We start from the raw sequence: 18,036 nt of genomic DNA, 5'->3' as shown, positions 1-18,036 counted from the left end.
CTCCAGGTGGACGCCTGACTTCTTCAATTTCTTCATCCTCATTCTCCAGGTGGACGCCTAACTTCTTCAATTTTCATCCTCATTCTCCAGGTGGACGCCTGACTTCTTCAATTCTCATCCTCATTCTCCAGGTGGACGCCTGACTTCTTCAATTCTCATCCTCATTCTCCAGGTGGACGCCTGACTTCTTCAATTCTCATCCTCATTCTCCAGGTGGACGCCTGACTTCTTCAATTCTTAATCCTCATTCTCCAGGTGGACGCCTGACTTCTTTAATTCTCATCCTCATTCTCCAGGTGGACGCCTGACTTCTTTTTAAATTCTTCATCCTCATTCTCCAGGTGGACGCCTGACTTCTTCTTTCTCATCCTCATTCTCCAGGTGGACGCCTGACTTCTTTTTAAATTCTTCATCCTCATTCTCCAGGTGGACGCCTGACTTCTTCAATTCTCATCCTCATTCCCCAGGTGGACGCCTGACTTCTTCAATTCTCATCCTCATTCTCCAGGTGGACGCCTGACTTCTTTAATTCTCATCCTCATTCTCCATGTGGACGCCTGACTTCTTTAATTCTCATCCTCATTCTCCAGGTGGAAGCTTGACTTCTTCTTTTCTCATCCTCATTCTCCAGGTGGACGCCTGACTTCTTTTTCTCATCCTCATTCTCCAGGTGGACGCCTGACTTCTTCTTCTCTCATCCTCATTCTCCAGGTGGACGCCTGACTTCTTCAATTCTCATCCTCATTCTCCAGGTGGACGCCTGACTTCTTCAATTCTCATCCTCATTCTCTAGGTGGACGCCTGACTTCTTCAATTCTTCATCCTCATTCTCCAGGTGGACGCCTGACTTCTTTAATTCTCATCCTCATTCTCCAGGTGGACGCCTGACTTCTTCAATTTCTTCATCCTCATTCTCCAGGTGGACGCCTGACTTCTTCAATTTCTTCATCCTCATTCTCCAGGTGGACGCCTGACTTCTTCAATTCTCATCCTCATTCTCCAGGTGGACGCCTGACTTCTTCAATTCTCATCCTCATTCTCCAGGTGGACGCCTGACTTCTTCAATTCTCATCCTCATTCTCCAGGTGGACGCCTGACTTCTTCAATTCTCATCCTCATTCTCCAGGTGGACGCCTGACTTCTTCAATTCTTCATCCTCATTCTCCAGGTGGACGCCTGACTTCTTCAATTCTTCATCCTCATTCTCCAGGTGGACGCCTGACTTCTTTAATTCTCATCCTCATTCTCCAGGTGGACGCCTGACTTCTTCAATTCTCATCCTCATTCTCCAGGTGGACGCCTGACTTCTTCAATTCTCATCCTCATTCTCCAGGTGGACGCCTGACTTCTTCAATTCTTCATCCTCATTCTCCAGGTGGACGCCTGACTTCTTTAATTCTCATCCTCATTCTCCAGGTGGACGCCTGACTTCTTTAATTTCTTCATCCTCATTATCCAGGTGGACGCCTGACTTCTTCAATTTCTTCATCCTCATTCTCCAGGTGGACGCCTGACTTCTTCAATTTTCATCCTCATTCTCCAGGTGGACGCCTGACTTCTTCAATTTCTTCATCCTCATTCTCCAGGTGGACGCCTGACTTCTTCAATTTTCATCCTCATTCTCCAGGTGGACGCCTGACTTCTTCAATTCTCATCCTCATTCTCCAGGTGGACGCCTGACTTCTTCAATTCTCATCCTCATTCTCCAGGTGGACGCCTGACTTCTTCAATTCTCATCCTCATTCTCCAGGTGGACGCCTGACTTCTTCAATTCTCATCCTCATTCTCCAGGTGGACGCCTGACTTCTTCAATTCTCATCCTCATTCTCCAGGTGGACGCCTGACTTCTTCTTCTCTCATCCTCATTCTCCAGGTGGACGCCTGACTTCTTCTTTCCTCATCCTCATTCTCCAGGTGGACGCCTGACTTCTTCAATTCTCATCCTCATTCTCCAGGTGGACGCCTGACTTCTTCAATTCTTCATCCTCATTCTCCAGGTGGACGCCTGACTTCTTTAATTCTCATCCTCATTCTCCAGGTGGACGCCTGACTTCTTTAATTTCTTCATCCTCATTATCCAGGTGGACGCCTGACTTCTTCAATTTCTTCATCCTCATTCTCCAGGTGGACGCCTGACTTCTTCAATTTTCATCCTCATTCTCCAGGTGGACGCCTGACTTCTTCAATTTCTTCATCCTCATTCTCCAGGTGGACGCCTGACTTCTTCAATTTTCATCCTCATTCTCCAGGTGGACGCCTGACTTCTTCAATTCTCATCCTCATTCTCCAGGTGGACGCCTGACTTCTTCAATTCTCATCCTCATTCTCCAGGTGGACGCCTGACTTCTTCAATTCTCATCCTCATTCTCCAGGTGGACGCCTGACTTCTTCAATTCTTAATCCTCATTCTCCAGGTGGACGCCTGACTTCTTTAATTCTCATCCTCATTCTCCAGGTGGACGCCTGACTTCTTCAATTCTCATCCTCATTCTCCAGGTGGACGCCTGACTTCTTCAATTCTCATCCTCATTCTCCAGTTGGACGTCTGACTTCTTCAATTCTTCATCCTCATTCTCCAGGTGGACGCCTGACTTCTTTAATTCTCATCCTCATTCTCTAGGTGGACGCCTGACTTCTTCAATTTCTTCATCCTTATTCTCCAGGTGGACGCCTGACTTCTTCAATTCTCATCCTCATTCTCCAGGTGGACGCCTGACTTCTTCAATTCTCATCCTCATTCTCCAGGTGGACGCCTGACTTCTTCTTCTCTCATCCTCATTCTCCAGGTGGACGCCTGACTTCTTCTTTCCTCATCCTCATTCTCCAGGTGGACGCCTGACTTCTTTTTTTCTTTGTCCTCATTCTCCAGGTTGACGCCTGACTTCTTCAATTCTCATCCTCATTCTCCAGGTGGACGCCTGACTTCTTCAATTCTTCATCCTCATTCTCCAGGTGGACGCCTGACTTCTTTAATTCTCATCCTCATTCTCCAGGTGGACGCCTGACTTCTTCAATTTCTTCATCCTCATTCTCCAGGTGGACGCCTGACTTCTTCAATTCTCATCCTCATTCTCCAGGTGGACGCCTGACTTCTTCAATTCTTCATCCTCATTCTCCAGGTGGACGCCTGACTTCTTTAATTCTCATCCTCCTCATTCTCCAGGTGGACGCCTGACTTCTTTAATTCTCATCCTCATTCTCCAGGTGGACGCCTGACTTCTTCTTTTCTCATCCTCATTCTCCAGGTGGACGCCTGACTTCTTCAATTCTCATCCTCATTCTCCAGGTGGACGCCTGACTTCTTAAATTCTCATCCTCATTCAACAGGTGGACGCCTGACTTCTTCTTTTCTTCATCCTCATTCTTCAGGTGGACGCCTGACTTCTTTTTAAATTCTTTATCCTCATTCTCCAGGTGGACGCCTGACTTTTTTTTTCTTATCCTCATTCTCCAGGTGGACGCCTGACTTCTTTAATTCTTCATCCTCATTCTCCAGGTGGACGCCTGACTTCTTTTTAAATTCTTCATCCTCATTCTCCAGGTGGACGCCTGACTTCTTCTTTCTCATCCTCATTCTCCAGGTGGACGCCTGACTTCTTTTTAAATTCTTCATCCTTATTTTCTAGGTGGACGCCTGACTTCTTCAATTCTAATCCTCATTCTCCAGGTGGACGCCTGACTTCTTCAATTCTCATCCTCATTCTCCAGGTGGACGCCTGACTTCTTTAATTCTCATCCTCATTCTCCAGGTGGACGCCTGACTTCTTTAATTCTCATCCTCATTCTCCAGGTGGACGCCTTACTTCTTCAATTCTCATCCTCATTCTCCAGGTGGACGCCTGACTTCTTCAATTCTCATCCTCATTCTCCAGGTGGACGCTTGACTTCTTTTTAAATTCTTGTTCCTCATTCTCCAGGTGGACGCCTGACTTCTTCTTCTCTCATCCTCATTCTCCAGGTGGACGCCTGACTTCTTCTTTCCTCATCCTCTTTCTCCAGGTGGACGCCTGACTTCTTTTTTCTTTGTCCTCATTCTCCAGGTGGACGCCTGACTTCTTCAATTCTCATCCTCATTCTCCAGGTGGACGCCTGACTTCTTCAATTCTTCATCCTCATTCTCCAGGTGGACGCCTGACTTCTTTAATTCTCATCCTCATTCTCCAGGTGGACGCCTGACTTCTTCAATTTCTTCATCCTCATTCTCCAGTTGGACGCCTGACTTCTTCAATTTCTTCATCCTCATTCTCCAGGTGGACGCCTGACTTCTTCAATTCTCATCCTCATTCTCCAGGTGGACGCCTGACTTCTTCAATTCTCATCCTCATTCTCCAGGTGGACGCCTGACTTCTTCAATTCTCATCCTCATTCTCCAGGTGGACGCCTGACTTCTTCAATTCTCATCCTCATTCTCCAGGTGGACGCCTGACTTCTTCAATTCTTCATCCTCATTCTCCAGGTGGACGCCTGACTTCTTCAATTCTTCATCCTCATTCTCCAGGTGGACGCCTGACTTCTTTAATTCTCATCCTCATTCTCCAGGTGGACGCCTGACTTCTTCAATTCTCATCCTCATTCTCCAGGTGGACGCCTGACTTCTTCAATTCTCATCCTCATTCTCCTGGTGGACGCCTGACTTCTTCAATTCTCATCCTCATTCTCCAGGTGGACGCCTGACTTCTTCAATTCTTCATCCTCATTCTCCAGGTGGACGCCTGACTTCTTTAATTCTCATCCTCATTCTCCAGGTGGACGCCTGACTTCTTCAATTTCTTCATCCTCATTCTCCAGGTGGACGCCTGACTTCTTCAATTTTCATCCTCATTCTCCAGGTGGACGCCTGACTTCTTCAATTCTCATCCTCATTCTCCAGGTGGACGCCTGACTTCTTCAATTCTCATCCTCATTCTCTAGGTGGACGCCTGACTTCTTCAATTCTCATCCTCATTCTCCAGGTGGACGCCTGACTTCTTCAATTCTTCATCCTCATTCTCCAGGTGGACGCCTGACTTCTTTAATTCTCATCCTCATTCTACAGGTGGACGCCTGACTTCTTCAATTCTCATCCTCATTCTCCTGGTGGACACCTGACTTCTTCAATTCTCATCCTCATTCTCCAGGTGGACGCCTGACTTCTTCAATTCTTCATCCTCATTCTCCAGGTGGACGCCTGACTTCTTCAATTCTCATCCTCATTCTCCAGGTGGACGCCTGACTTCTTCAATTCTCATCCTCATTCTCCAGGTGGACGCCTGACTTCTTCAATTCTCATCCTCATTCTCCAGGTGGACGCCTGACTTCTTCAATTCTTCATCCTCATTCTCCAGGTGGACGCCTGACTTCTTCTTTTCTCATCCTCATTCTCCAGGTGGACGCCTGACTTCTTTAATTCTCATCCTCATTCTCCAGGTGGACGCCTGACTTCTTCTTTTCTTCATCCTCATTCTCCAGGTGGACGCCTGACTTCTTCTTTTCTCATCCTCATTCTCCAGGTGGACGCCTGACTTCTTCAATTCTTCATCCTCATTCTCCAGGTGGACGCTTAACTTCTTTAATTCTCATACTCATTATCCAGGTGGACGCCTGACTTCTTCAATTCTCATCCTCATTCTCCAGGTGGACGTCTGACTTCTTCAATTCTTCATCCTCATTCTCCAGGTGGACGCCTGACTTCTTCAATTCTCATCCTCATTCTCCAGGTGGACGCCTGACTTCTTCAATTCTCATCCTCATTCTCCAGGTGGACGCCTGACTTCTTCAATTCTCATCCTCATTCTCCAGGTGGACGCCTGATTTCTTCAATTCTCATCCTCATTCTCCAGGTGGACGCCTGACTTCTTCAATTTTTCATCCTCATTCTCCAGGTGGACGCCTGACTTCTTTAATTCTCATCCTCATTCTCCAGGTGGACGCCTGACTTCTTCAATTCTCATCCTCATTCTCCAGGTGGACGCCTGACTTCTTCAATTCTCATCCTCATTCTCCAGGTGGACGCCTGACTTCTTCAATTCTTCATCCTCATTCTCCAGGTGGACGCCTGACTTCTTTAATTCTCATCCTCATTCTCCAGGTGGACGCCTGACTTCTTTAATTCTCATCCTCATTATCCAGGTGGACGCCTGACTTCTTCTTTTCTTCATCCTCATTCTCCAGGTGGACGCCTGACTTCTTCTTTTCTCATCCTCATTATCCAGGTGGATGCCTGACTTCTTTAATTCTTCATCCTCATTCTCCAGGTGGACGCCTGACTTCTTTAATTCTCATCCTCATTCTCCAGGTGGACGCCTGACTTCTTCAATTCTCATCCTCATTCTCCAGGTGGAACGCCTGACTTCTTCAATTCTTCATCCTCATTCTCCAGGTGGACGCCTGACTTCTTTAATTCTCATCCTCATTCTCCAGGTGGACGCCTGACTTCTTCAATTCTCATCCTCATTCTCCAGGTGGACGCCTGACTTCTTCAATTCTTCATCCTCATTCTCCAGGTGGACGCCTGACTTCTTTAATTCTTTTACCAGGTATTTCCTGACACAAATATTGTATTTGCCCCTGTTTTTAAAGAAAACTTCGTTAGTTTAAAGCAGGGTGGTTGACTGGGGTATTCTTGCCGATGGTGATGCTTCTCTTCGTCTCTCTTTATTGCCTTGGAATGGTTGAAAAGACTGTTTTGTCCTTGTAATTGATTCTTGACTATAGGATTCCCCTCTGTATGTTTTCCTTCAAAACCTTTCAACTGTAATCATATGTCCCTTCTGACTTTGTTGATCCACTTTTGATTTCACCTTTCTTACACCCATATCTTTTATCTCCCACCTTTCGTGGCTGTATTTTGTAACCTTGAATCTTGGTAGTATACCTTGACATTCCTTCTTATTTGTTTGGAATAAAACTTATCTCGAAGCTTTTAGAAAAGTAAGATTATTAGTGACGAAATACGCTGATTTCAACAATTATAGAATGAAAATAAAAATCCAAGTTTTGGATGATTGTTGGAGAAAGAATAAAAACTTATCTGATTGGATTACTGGCACCAATGATCAGGGTATGCATTTCGGATTAATCAACCCAGTCTTTTAATCAATCTCCTTTCAATTGTCTCATTTTGGTTTTCCCCAAAATTTCCGTAATCCAACTTCATTTTTCATTTCACAGACCTGTTGGACTTGCAATATCTCAAAGAGTTTTCACCGATAAACCTTCCTCATTTGTTCATTTCTCACTTCCTTTTCGCCTTATGGTGCCTACGAAGGTTTTCACCAATAAGACTCTCTCATTTTACTTTTCTCTCAACTTCCGTCGCCTTATGGTGCCCGTGTGGGTTTTCACCTATAAGACTCTCTCATTTTTACTTTCTTTTCTTGTTTGTACCAGAGTATTATGAACCATCTTCATTTGCTTGTCTCAGCATTTTTCTAAGATTGATCGAAAGGTCTTTTGGTATGGGGTTAGAAATGGAAAAGGTATTAAAAGCTAAACAGTTCTTGGTATGGGTTAAAAATTACAACTCTTGGAATCTTTCTCTTATTTGCAATACAGTTTCTCTGCCCCAGTTGTTTTATTGGGGTTGCTTGACATAACTTTTTGTGCACATTATGTATATTGTGCACCCTATGACCGAGCCGTAAGGCGCCTACGTATCCTTCTTTGAGGAATCAGGTCAAACGTAGTTCACTAAATAATAGTGATTTTTTTTATTGCTTCCAAGAGGGGATAGGAAAGAAACAAGTATGACTCAAAAGGGGGAAAACAAAGGGCATAGTGTTTGGATAGCAGAATAAATGGCCTTTGTCATTCCAATCTTCGAAATAATGCTAAATACAAACATTCAAAAAAATTTATGCATAATATCTCTTTACCGCGTCAGAATTGATCGCCATATCTATGCATTTGCCTTCAATATTTTTTAAACATAGTGCACCATTTGATAATACTCTGGTCACAATGAATGGTCCTTGCCAATTTGGGGCAAATTTTCCTTTTGCCTCGACCTGATGTGGAAGAATACGTTTCAGCACATGCTGACCTACTTCAAACTTCCGGGGACGCACCTTTTTGTTGTATGCTCTTTCTATTCTTCTTTGATATAATTGACCATGACATACTGCGGCCAATCGTTTTTCATCAATCAAGTTTAACTGTTCCAGACGGGTTTTGACCCATTCATCATCATCAATCTTTGCTTCGGCGATGATCCGAAGGGAAGGAATCTCAACTTCTGCAGGAATTACTGCTTCAGTGCCATATACCAACAAATAAGGAGTTGCTCCTACTGAAGTGCGAACAGTAGTGCGGTATCCCAATAATGCAAATGGTAATTTTTCATGCCATTGTTTTGAACCTTCTATCATTTTCCGAAGTATCTTCTTTATGTTTTTGTTGGCTGCTTCTACTGCTCCATTCGCCTTGGGCCGATATGGGGTAGAGTTACGATGTGTAATCTTAAACTGTTGACATACTTCCTTCATTAAGTTGCTGTTAAGATTAGCACCGTTATCTGTGATGATCACCTTCGGGATTCCGAATCGACATATGATATTTGAGTGGACAAAATCGACCACAGCTTTCTTGGTCACTGATTTGAATGTCTTGGCCTCAACCCATTTGGTAAAATAATCAATAGCTACCAGAATGAACCTGTGCCCATTGGATGCTGCCGGCTCAATTGGTCCAATCACATCCATGCCCCAGGCAACGAATGGCCATGGTGCCGACATTGTGTGCAACTCGGATGGTGGAGAATGAATCAAATCTCCGTGTATTTGGCATTGATGACACTTGCGCACAAAACTGATACAATCTCGCTCCATGGTAAGCCAATAGTAACCAGCTCGGAGGATTTTCTTTGCCAACACATATCCACTCATGTGGGGTCCGCAAACTCCTGAATGTACTTCAGACATGACAGCTGTAGCTTGTCTGGCATCTATGCATCTTAATAATCCAAGATCTGGTGTTCTTTTATACAAAACTCCTCCGCTTAAGAAGAATCCATTTGCTAATCGCCTAATGGTCCTCTTTTGATCTCCTGTGGCTTGTGCGGGATATATCCCCATCCTGATATACTCCTTGATGTCGTGGAACCATGGTTCACCATCAAATTCTTCTTCAACCATATTGCAATAAGCGTGCTGATCGTGGACTTGAATATGTATTGGATCTACATAAGCTTTGTCCGGATGGTGCAACATTGATGCTAGGGTAGCCAATGCATCGGCAACCTCATTATGGATTCTTGGAATATGTTGGAATTCCACTGATTGAAACCGCTGACAAAGATCATGTAGACATTGTCGGTATGGGATGAGCTTCAAGTCTCGGGTTTCCCATTCTCCTTGAATTTGATGTACCAAAAGATCCGAATCTCCCATGACTAAGATTTCTCGGATACCCATGTCTGCAGCTAGCCTTAACCCCAAAATGCAAGCTTCATATTCAGCCATATTATTGGTGCAATAAAATCGTAATTGAGCCGTAACAGGATAGTGATGCCCTGTTTCAGAAATGATTACAGCTCCTATCCCAACTCCTTTCATGTTAGCGGCTCCATCAAAGAAAAGTTTCCAGCCATACTTTTCAATTTGCTCCACCTCGTCGATATGCATTGTTTCTTCATCAGGAAAATAAGTTTTCAACGGCTCATATTCCTCATCGACCGGGTTTTCGGCTAAATGATCGGCCAGTGCTTGAGCCTTCATTGCAGTTCGAGTCACATAGATGATGTCGAATTCTGTGAGCAATATCTGCCACTTTGCAAGTCTTCCCGTTGGCATAGGCTTTTGAAAAATGTATTTCAATGGATCCAACCGAGAAATGAGGTAAGTAGTGTAGGATGACAAATAGTGTTTCAATTTTTGAGCTACCCATGTTAGGGCGCAACATGTCTTTTCCAGATGAGTATACTTAACCTCATAAGCTGTGAACTTCTTGCTAAGGTAGTAGATGGCCTGTTCTTTTCTGCCAGTGAGGTCATGCTGCCCCAATACACAACCAAATGAATTTTCCAAAACCGTCAAGTAAAGAATCAAAGGTCTTCCTGGCTCTGGCGGGACCAACACGGGTGGGTTTGACAAGTACCCTTTTATTTTATCGAACGCTTCTTGACACTCATCGGTCCATTTGACCGCAGCATCCTTTTTCAACAATTTGAAAATTGGCTCACAAGTTGTTGTGAGCTGAGCAATAAACCTGCTGATATAATTTAACCTTCCCAACAAACTCATTACTTCAGTTTTGTTCCTGGGAGGTGGCAATTCTTGGATGGCTTTGATTTTTGATGGGTCTAGCTCGATGCCTCGTCGACTGACTATGAATCCCAGCAACTTTCCAGATGGAACTCCAAATGCGCACTTGGCAGGGTTAAGCTTGAGGTTGTACCTGCGAAGTCTTAAGAAGAACTTCCTCAAATCCCCAACGTGGTTGGCCTGATGCTTTGATTTTATGATCACATCGTCCACGTATACCTCAATCTCCTTGTGTATCATATCATGAAACACTGTGGTCATTGCTCTCATATAGGTTGCTCCGGCGTTCTTTAAACCGAATGGCATTACCCGGTAGCAATAAGTTCCCCATGGTGTGATGAATGCCGTCTTTTCTGCATCTTCTTCATCCATTAGAATTTGATGATACCCGGCATAACAATCCACGAAAGACCCTATATCATGCTTGGCACAATTGTCGATCAAAATATGGATATTAGGTAATGGGAAATTATCCTTTGGACTTGCTTTGTTGAGATTGCGATAGTCGACGCATACTCTAATTTTGCCGTCTTTCTTTGGTACAGGAACGATATTAGCCAACCAAACAGGATATCGAGTGACTCGAATGACCTTTGCTTCCAATTGTTTGGTGATTTCTTCCTTAATTCTCACACTCATGTCAGGCTTGAATTTTCTCAGCCTCTGCTTGACAGGAGGCACCGTTGGATCGGTGGGCAATTTGTGAACCACTAAATCAGTGCTCAGGCCCGGCATGTCGTCATACGACCATGCAAAAACATCTTTGAATTCTATGAGTGCTTTAATTAACTCCTCTCGGATCTTTGGTTCCAGATGGACACTTATTTTAGTTTCTCGGATATTACTCGTGTCCCCTATATTGATGTCCTCGGTATCACTCAAGTTAGGTTTGATTTTTTCCTCAAAGTGAATTAACTCTTTACTAATCTCTTCAAAAACCTCATCTTCATCATATTCTGATTCATAATCACAATATATTTCTTGAATTAATATTTCGGAACCAGATTGATTTTTAAGACTGGGCCGAGGATTCCTCATGCATGCCATATCACTAGAGCCAGCGTAAAAGGAACTGTACAGGAAAGAAAAAAAAGAAAAGAAAACTATCAGGAATGATAAAAAAGGAAACTGCTTTTTATTGGATGATGAAAGATAACAAGGTTTTGCACACTTCAAACAAACTGTAAGATAAGCTTTGGGATTACAACCCTGAAGTAACCCAAACAAACTGAAAGAAAATCAAAATAAACTACCAAGACTCCTTTCGAATTGGGAGAGGAGTGGCTTTCCAATTATTGAGCTTTGTTTCTGGCCCAACGAATTGAACTTCTGCGTTGCTACACCCTTCTCCGCTTTCCAACATATTCACATCACTAAACAATTTCTCGAACCTTTCAATTAATTCCTTCTCAGGATTGACCCGGGATTTAGGAATTGTTGTTATCGGGCGATTTTTAGCACCGGTCTTGACAAAAGACTTTGACAGATGTGGGACTGGTTTTGGAAGAACCCATGCTTGGTGTTTCAGCTTCCTAGCCCTTATCACGTCATTGGCAGTGGGTATGAACCCCAAACCGAATGTTCCCCAGTTCTCGGGGAGAGATACTGGTTGTATAATTCCTTGCAAAGATAAACCCAGACCTTTGCCGGGTATAAAGCCATTCTTTAACATTTCATAAGCTACCATGACTGATGCAGAGGATATCTTTGGATTTGGAAGGTATTTCCCCTCTGGAATTTTCTCTATCGACACTGTGTCGGTCACTTGGTATACCCATGGTCCCTGGTCATTTTCTGTTCCCTCGACCGGTACAATGGTACTGCTGTGAGCATTTAAACTTTCTTCTCCATACACGACTATTTCTTGATGATCCCATTCAAACTTGACAGCCTGATGTAGTGTTGACGGGACTGCTTTAGCAGCATGGATCCATGGTCGACCCAATAACAAGTTGTAAGAAACAGTTATGTCCAACACTTGGAATTCCATTGTGAATTCAACTGGCCCTATTGTCAGTTCCAACACTATGTCGCCAAATGAATCTCTGCTTCCACCGTCAAACCCCCGTACGCAGATACTATTCTTCTGGATCCTCTCCTCTTTAATTTTTAATTTGTTTAAAGTGGAGAGAGGGCATATGTTTGCACTTGACCCATTGTCAACCAATACCCGGGTTACTACGGAGTTTTCACATTTCACGGTGAGGTAAAGAGCTCTGTTGTGCTCGGTACCTTCCACAGGTAATTCATCATCAGCAAATGTAATTCTGTTTGTCTCAAAGATTCTGTTGGCTATTTTTCCCAAATGATTTACAGAGATCTTTTCAGGAACATGAGCCTCATTCAGGATTTTCATCAAAGCCAGACGGTGCTCCTCTGAATGGATCAGTAATGACAATAATGAAATTTGAGCGGGGGTCTTCTTTAATTGATCCACAACAGAATAATCATGGAGTTTCATTTTTCTTAAAAAATCTTCCGCCTCTTCTTCCGTCACAGCTCTCTTTGTTGGCGTTGGATTATTTTTAGTTTTTCTTAACTCTTCGGGAGTAAAACATCTTCCCGAACGAGTCAAGCCTTGCACCTCACACACTTCTTCCTTGATTTCTTTTCCCTTGTACATTACAGTCAACCGTTCATAGTTCCATGGGATGGCTTTGTTGTTGATGATCGGCAGCTGGATTACAGGTGCAATAATAACCTGATCTGTACGGGCTCCTTCCACGAATACAATGGGTTTGTTAGCAACCCCTGGTATTATCACTTTCGGCCTTTCTTGTTTTGCGGCAACTTTGCTCGATGATCCCTCATCGACTATCATAGATGGTTCATCACCATTTTTGTTCTGCTTAGACACCGGCTTCTCCTCCATTAACTGCTTATCTGGCTTGGTTTCATGAGACTTGATCATCATGACAGTTTGTGACGGCTTCTTTGTCTCCCCATCAGTTTGTATGATTTCTATCATATTAGCCTCTTGATGGGCTGGCATTGGATTTCTATTGATATTTGGGGCTTCGGGGGTTTGAACCTCGATTTTATTAGTATCAATCAGTTCTTGTATTGCATTTTTCAAATGCCAGCATTTCTCCGTGTCATGGCCTGGTGCACCGGAGCAATATTCACAGCTAATGGTGTAATCCAGATTCTTTGGAGGAGGATTGGGTAGCTTGGATTGTATTGGTCTCAGCATGTCTAGCTGTCTCAGCCTGTGGAACAGACTAGTGTAAGACTCTCCCAATGGAGTGTAAGTTTTCTTTTTCTGTTCCCTTTCTCCCCTGAATGCTGGCCTAGGCCTGAAACCTGGTCCGGGATAGGCTCGTGGGTAAGTATTTGGTGTGACAGGAGCACGCCAATTGGTGTGAACAGGTGGCTGATTGTATGCTTGAGCATGGTTAATGGAAAAATGAGGCTCTGAAGGGTGATAGTAGTGTTGGGATGAATCATGGTGGTAAGCTGATTGGCGAGGTCGTTGTTGATTATAGTAAAGCGGTGAACCTCTGGGTCCCGGCCAAATTCCTGAATCAACTACTGCTGCTTCCTCCCTCTTCTTTCTTCCGATTCCTCCTACCCCGCCTTGAATAGCTTGAGTAGTTGCCTTAATTGCTGAATAGCTCATGATTTTATTTGTCTTGAGGCCTTCTTCCACCATACCTCCCATCTTCACTACTTCGTTGAATGATTTCCCAACCGCTGAAACCAAATGGGCATAGTAAGTCGGTTCCAAGGCTTGGAGGAAGTAGTCTACCATTTCGCTCTCCTTCATAGGAGGATCCACTCTTGCTGCCTGTTCTCTCCACCGAAAACCATACTCTCTGAAACTTTCATTATGTTTCTTCTCAAATTTTGTCAAAGATAATCGATCTGGGATGATTTCCAGATTGTATTGGAAATGGTATGCGAATGCCTGTGCCAGGTCATCCCAGGTGTACCATCTCCCATGGTCCTGGCGTGTATACCACTCCAAAGCTGATCCGCTTAGACTTTGACTGAAGTAAGCCATCAATAATTCATCCTTTCCCCCAGCTCCTCGCATCTTGCTACAGAAACCCCTTAAGTGGGCTACTGGGTCGCCGTGCCCGCTGTATAGGTCAAATTTGGGCATCTTGAAGCCAAATGGCAATTGTACATTAGGGAATAAGCATAAATCTTTGTAGGCTACACTGACTTGCCCACCTAATCCTCGCATGTCTCGGAACGACTGTTCTAGACTTTTGACCTTCCTGAACATCTCTTCTTGTTCAGCATTTTTGGCTGGCTTGTTAATTTCGGTTGGGAGATCAAACTGAGGAGCAGGTGAATTGATTTCGGAGGCTTTGAAGGTGGGCTCCGGGGGTAATATTGGTTGTCCTGGGCCTGGAATGTAGGCTCACTAGGAGATTTGTGGAATGTAGCAGGGGAGGTGCTACGAAAACAGGAGTCATAGGTGGAGGAAAATATGGAACAGGTTTTGGAGGTGGAGACTGCGGTGTCTGGGAGGTGGTGCCTCGGTAGTGCTGGTAAATGGGGAAGTTTGGGGATAATTCAATGGTGATATTATCCTGAGCTTGGGTCATTGATGGAGCAGGGTTATTTGGGTAAGATGGGGGTAGCTGTCCTGTAGACCATGCTTGGTACATCTCAGCCATTTGCTGCTTGAGCTTAAACATCTCTTCTTTCATTTTCCCGACATCCATCTCCTCTAGCTCCATACCTGTGTCAACATCTGGGATAGACATACTTTCGGGTATTGGTCCTTTTGATCTTGTGTGATAGTGATAATATGCCAGTATACTCTTTAGAGAAACTAATTGCTTGAATTCTGAAAATGAACAAACTTGTTAGTTTTGAGAGTTTAACACATATATAATCACACGTTGAGATGCAATGCTCCTAGACAAATAATCCCTTTCTATTATGCATTTGCTCGGCTGCTTGTGTCGTCCCAGCTTTCTTGAAATTTTTATTGTTATTCACTTTTATTTATTATATATATCTTTTATCGTGGTGGTCGAATCTTAGAGATTGCCTACGTATCATGCCTCACATGAATCAGACCTTGCGTAGTTCGGACCAAAGGCAATCACTTTTATTCATTACACAAAGATGGAATTACATTTGAAAACTTTAAGAAAATGGCTTGAAAACACACACACTTAAATCAAAATAAAAGATACAATTCTTAACATCTCACAACGTGCCCCACTTTCCACTTTTGTTGTCAAATATTGGATTATCTGCTCAATGTGGGGCTTGACCTGGATGGCCTCCCAGCGTACGATACATCCTTTCCAACTCCATTGCTAGATGACGAGCAAAAGTGGGCGCATGCTCTGTAAACCTTTCATAATCCATTCCTTGGCAGTTTACATAACTTTGAGATGTGAAGACTGCCAGGTCGTGGATTTGTGCCCTGAAACCTTGGAGACGTTGGTCTTGGTCTTGCAATTGCTGCTGACGAGTGGTGGCTATATCTCTGACACGGTTCTCACGATCTAGAGCTGATTCTAACAAAGCTCGGAGTCTGGCCTGCTCTAATCTTGCTTGCGCTCTTTCCCTGTCGAGGTCTGCTTGTTGGTGTTCTCTGTTGCATCTTCTTGCCTCTTCTAGTTGTGCACGAAGCTGGTCTTCTGATCGCATCCAATAGTCCTTTTCCTTCTTGAATTGTGCCTTGTCTTTTTCGGATTGCCTATCCTGGCGTTCCTTGTTAGATCTGGCTTCTTCGTTTAATTGTTGGATCCTTTCTTTTGCCTTGCTCAATGCCCTTTCGTTTTCCGCAAGAATGGAATCATAATCTTGCATTCTTTCAAAGAGATTGGCGATGGTTTTTTGATCCTTCCAGCTCCTCTTTGGCATTTCAGAAACTCTTTTCATTTTTTGGAATCGAGCATGAAGATTTTCATTCTCACAAGCTAGACTCTTCTTCTCGCCTTCAGCTTCTTGTGCTTGCAAATCTTTCTCCAAACTGAGGCTTCTTAGATTTTCTTTTAGGGCATGGATAGTTGCTTTGTACCCTTTTTCCTTTTCTCCCCAGATCAACCGTTCTTGGATTTTATCACTGAAGTTTTGAACATGGGGTCTTTTTGTTGGCCCTCTTAGCTCAGGCTCTGATACATCATCCACGCGAGATCGTTTTTCAAACCACCTTGCATATCCAGGATTTATCTCACCCCTTGTAGTGTCTGGGACTTGAGTATCACTTTTCAAGTATCGACATCCATTCCACATCTGCTGAAGTAGAGCTTCGGGAATAGTGGCTTCTGGGTGTAATTCGATTACTTGCATACTCAAATCTTCATCATCAGGAACTATTTGATATCTCCCTAGTTGCCTTAAGACTCTTAGTGGTGCATACGGCTGAATGCTTCTTAATCCCAATAGTAGTAGATAACTATTTGAGGTTGACATATGTATTACTTCCCTCATCGGGAGCCATCCCAGGGTCCATTCAATTTGATTTGCCGTTAAAGCCTTTAGATGAGATACCCATGCTTCTATCCCTTCTGGAACCTGATAATTTTTTGTTCTTTCCTCATAGCTTTCGATGCAATTATCATTGTTTGACCCATACTGTATGATCTTGGGTTGTTGTTGGAGATGTTCAATCACCCACATTTGCAACAAAATTTTGCATCCTTCGAAGACTTTTGCTCCTAATTTGCATAAAGTCAAATCCCGATAAATATCTGATAGAATGATGGGGACAAGGGTGTGATTTTCTTTGGTGGTGAGGATTTGCACAACTTTCGCGGTGCGAATATCAATTGTTCGCTCTTTGTTTGGGAAGACCATGACTCCTAGAAAAGCCACCATGAAGGCAAAGCGACGGTGAATCTGCCAAGTGTCTTTGTTTTGCTTGTTAGTAAGGCCTTTCTCATGAATTTCGAACCCATCTGACTTTCCGAACCTTGAATACAAAAAGTTGAAGGAACAACATCCATTGATGACATTGTTTTTCCTGATTTGACTGCTGATGTTCAGAAGACCGAAGAATCGATGTACCGAAGGAGCCTTTGTGAATATCAAGCTTTGATTTCTTAGACTTCCGTCAAAACCAGCATAGCCAGCTATCTCCTCTAATGTAGGAGTAAGCTCGAAGTCAGAGAAACGAAAAACATTGTGAACAGGGTCCCAGAAAGTTACTAACGCCGCAATCAGATCATCATGGGGTTTAACTTTCATAATGTCCGTGAGATTTCCCAAATGCTTGACGACCCATTTTTGGCTGTCTTCGCCTAAATCATACCACCACATTTGAAGCTGACATAGAAATTCTTCCGTACTTGTGGACGAGGGGCTTTGTGTGGTGCTCATTTTGTATCTGAAATTTAATTTTAATAAAGTCAAAATTCATTTTGAAAATTTATACTAAAAAAATCATTTTCGAAATTTTTTTTATTTATTAAATACCTTTATTTCAAAATTTTAAAACTATTTTTCTTTTTTTTTAAAAAAAAAAACAACCTATTTTATTCTTCAGTTCTCACCATGATTTCATTTAAGCTGGTCAACAAGCATGTTCGAGGCAAATGAATGCACAAGTAGCAAGTAGGATGCATCAGGATGGTCTTTTTGTTTCGGGTTCACCTGTCCTAGACAGACCCAACCCCTGTGTTGAGTCTCCAAGGCCAAATGTATATGATGCAAATATTCGTTCCTACTAGGGATCCGGTACATGGCTGAGTTATTCTAAGTGTAAAACCTTAGGTTGATTGTTCTAAACCTGGCTTACCCAAACGGACAGTTTGAGCCGAAGCGGGGGCAACGTACCGGGAGCACGAAAGTCTGCCCGGCCTAGTTACTTGTCCCAACTCCGTCT

The sequence above is a fragment of the Nicotiana sylvestris genome, chromosome 11 (genome assembly GCF_000393655.2).
Source record: "Nicotiana sylvestris chromosome 11, ASM39365v2, whole genome shotgun sequence".
In the NCBI taxonomy this organism is placed as follows: domain Eukaryota; kingdom Viridiplantae; phylum Streptophyta; class Magnoliopsida; order Solanales; family Solanaceae; genus Nicotiana; species Nicotiana sylvestris.
This window is presented reverse-complemented; position numbering follows the sequence as displayed.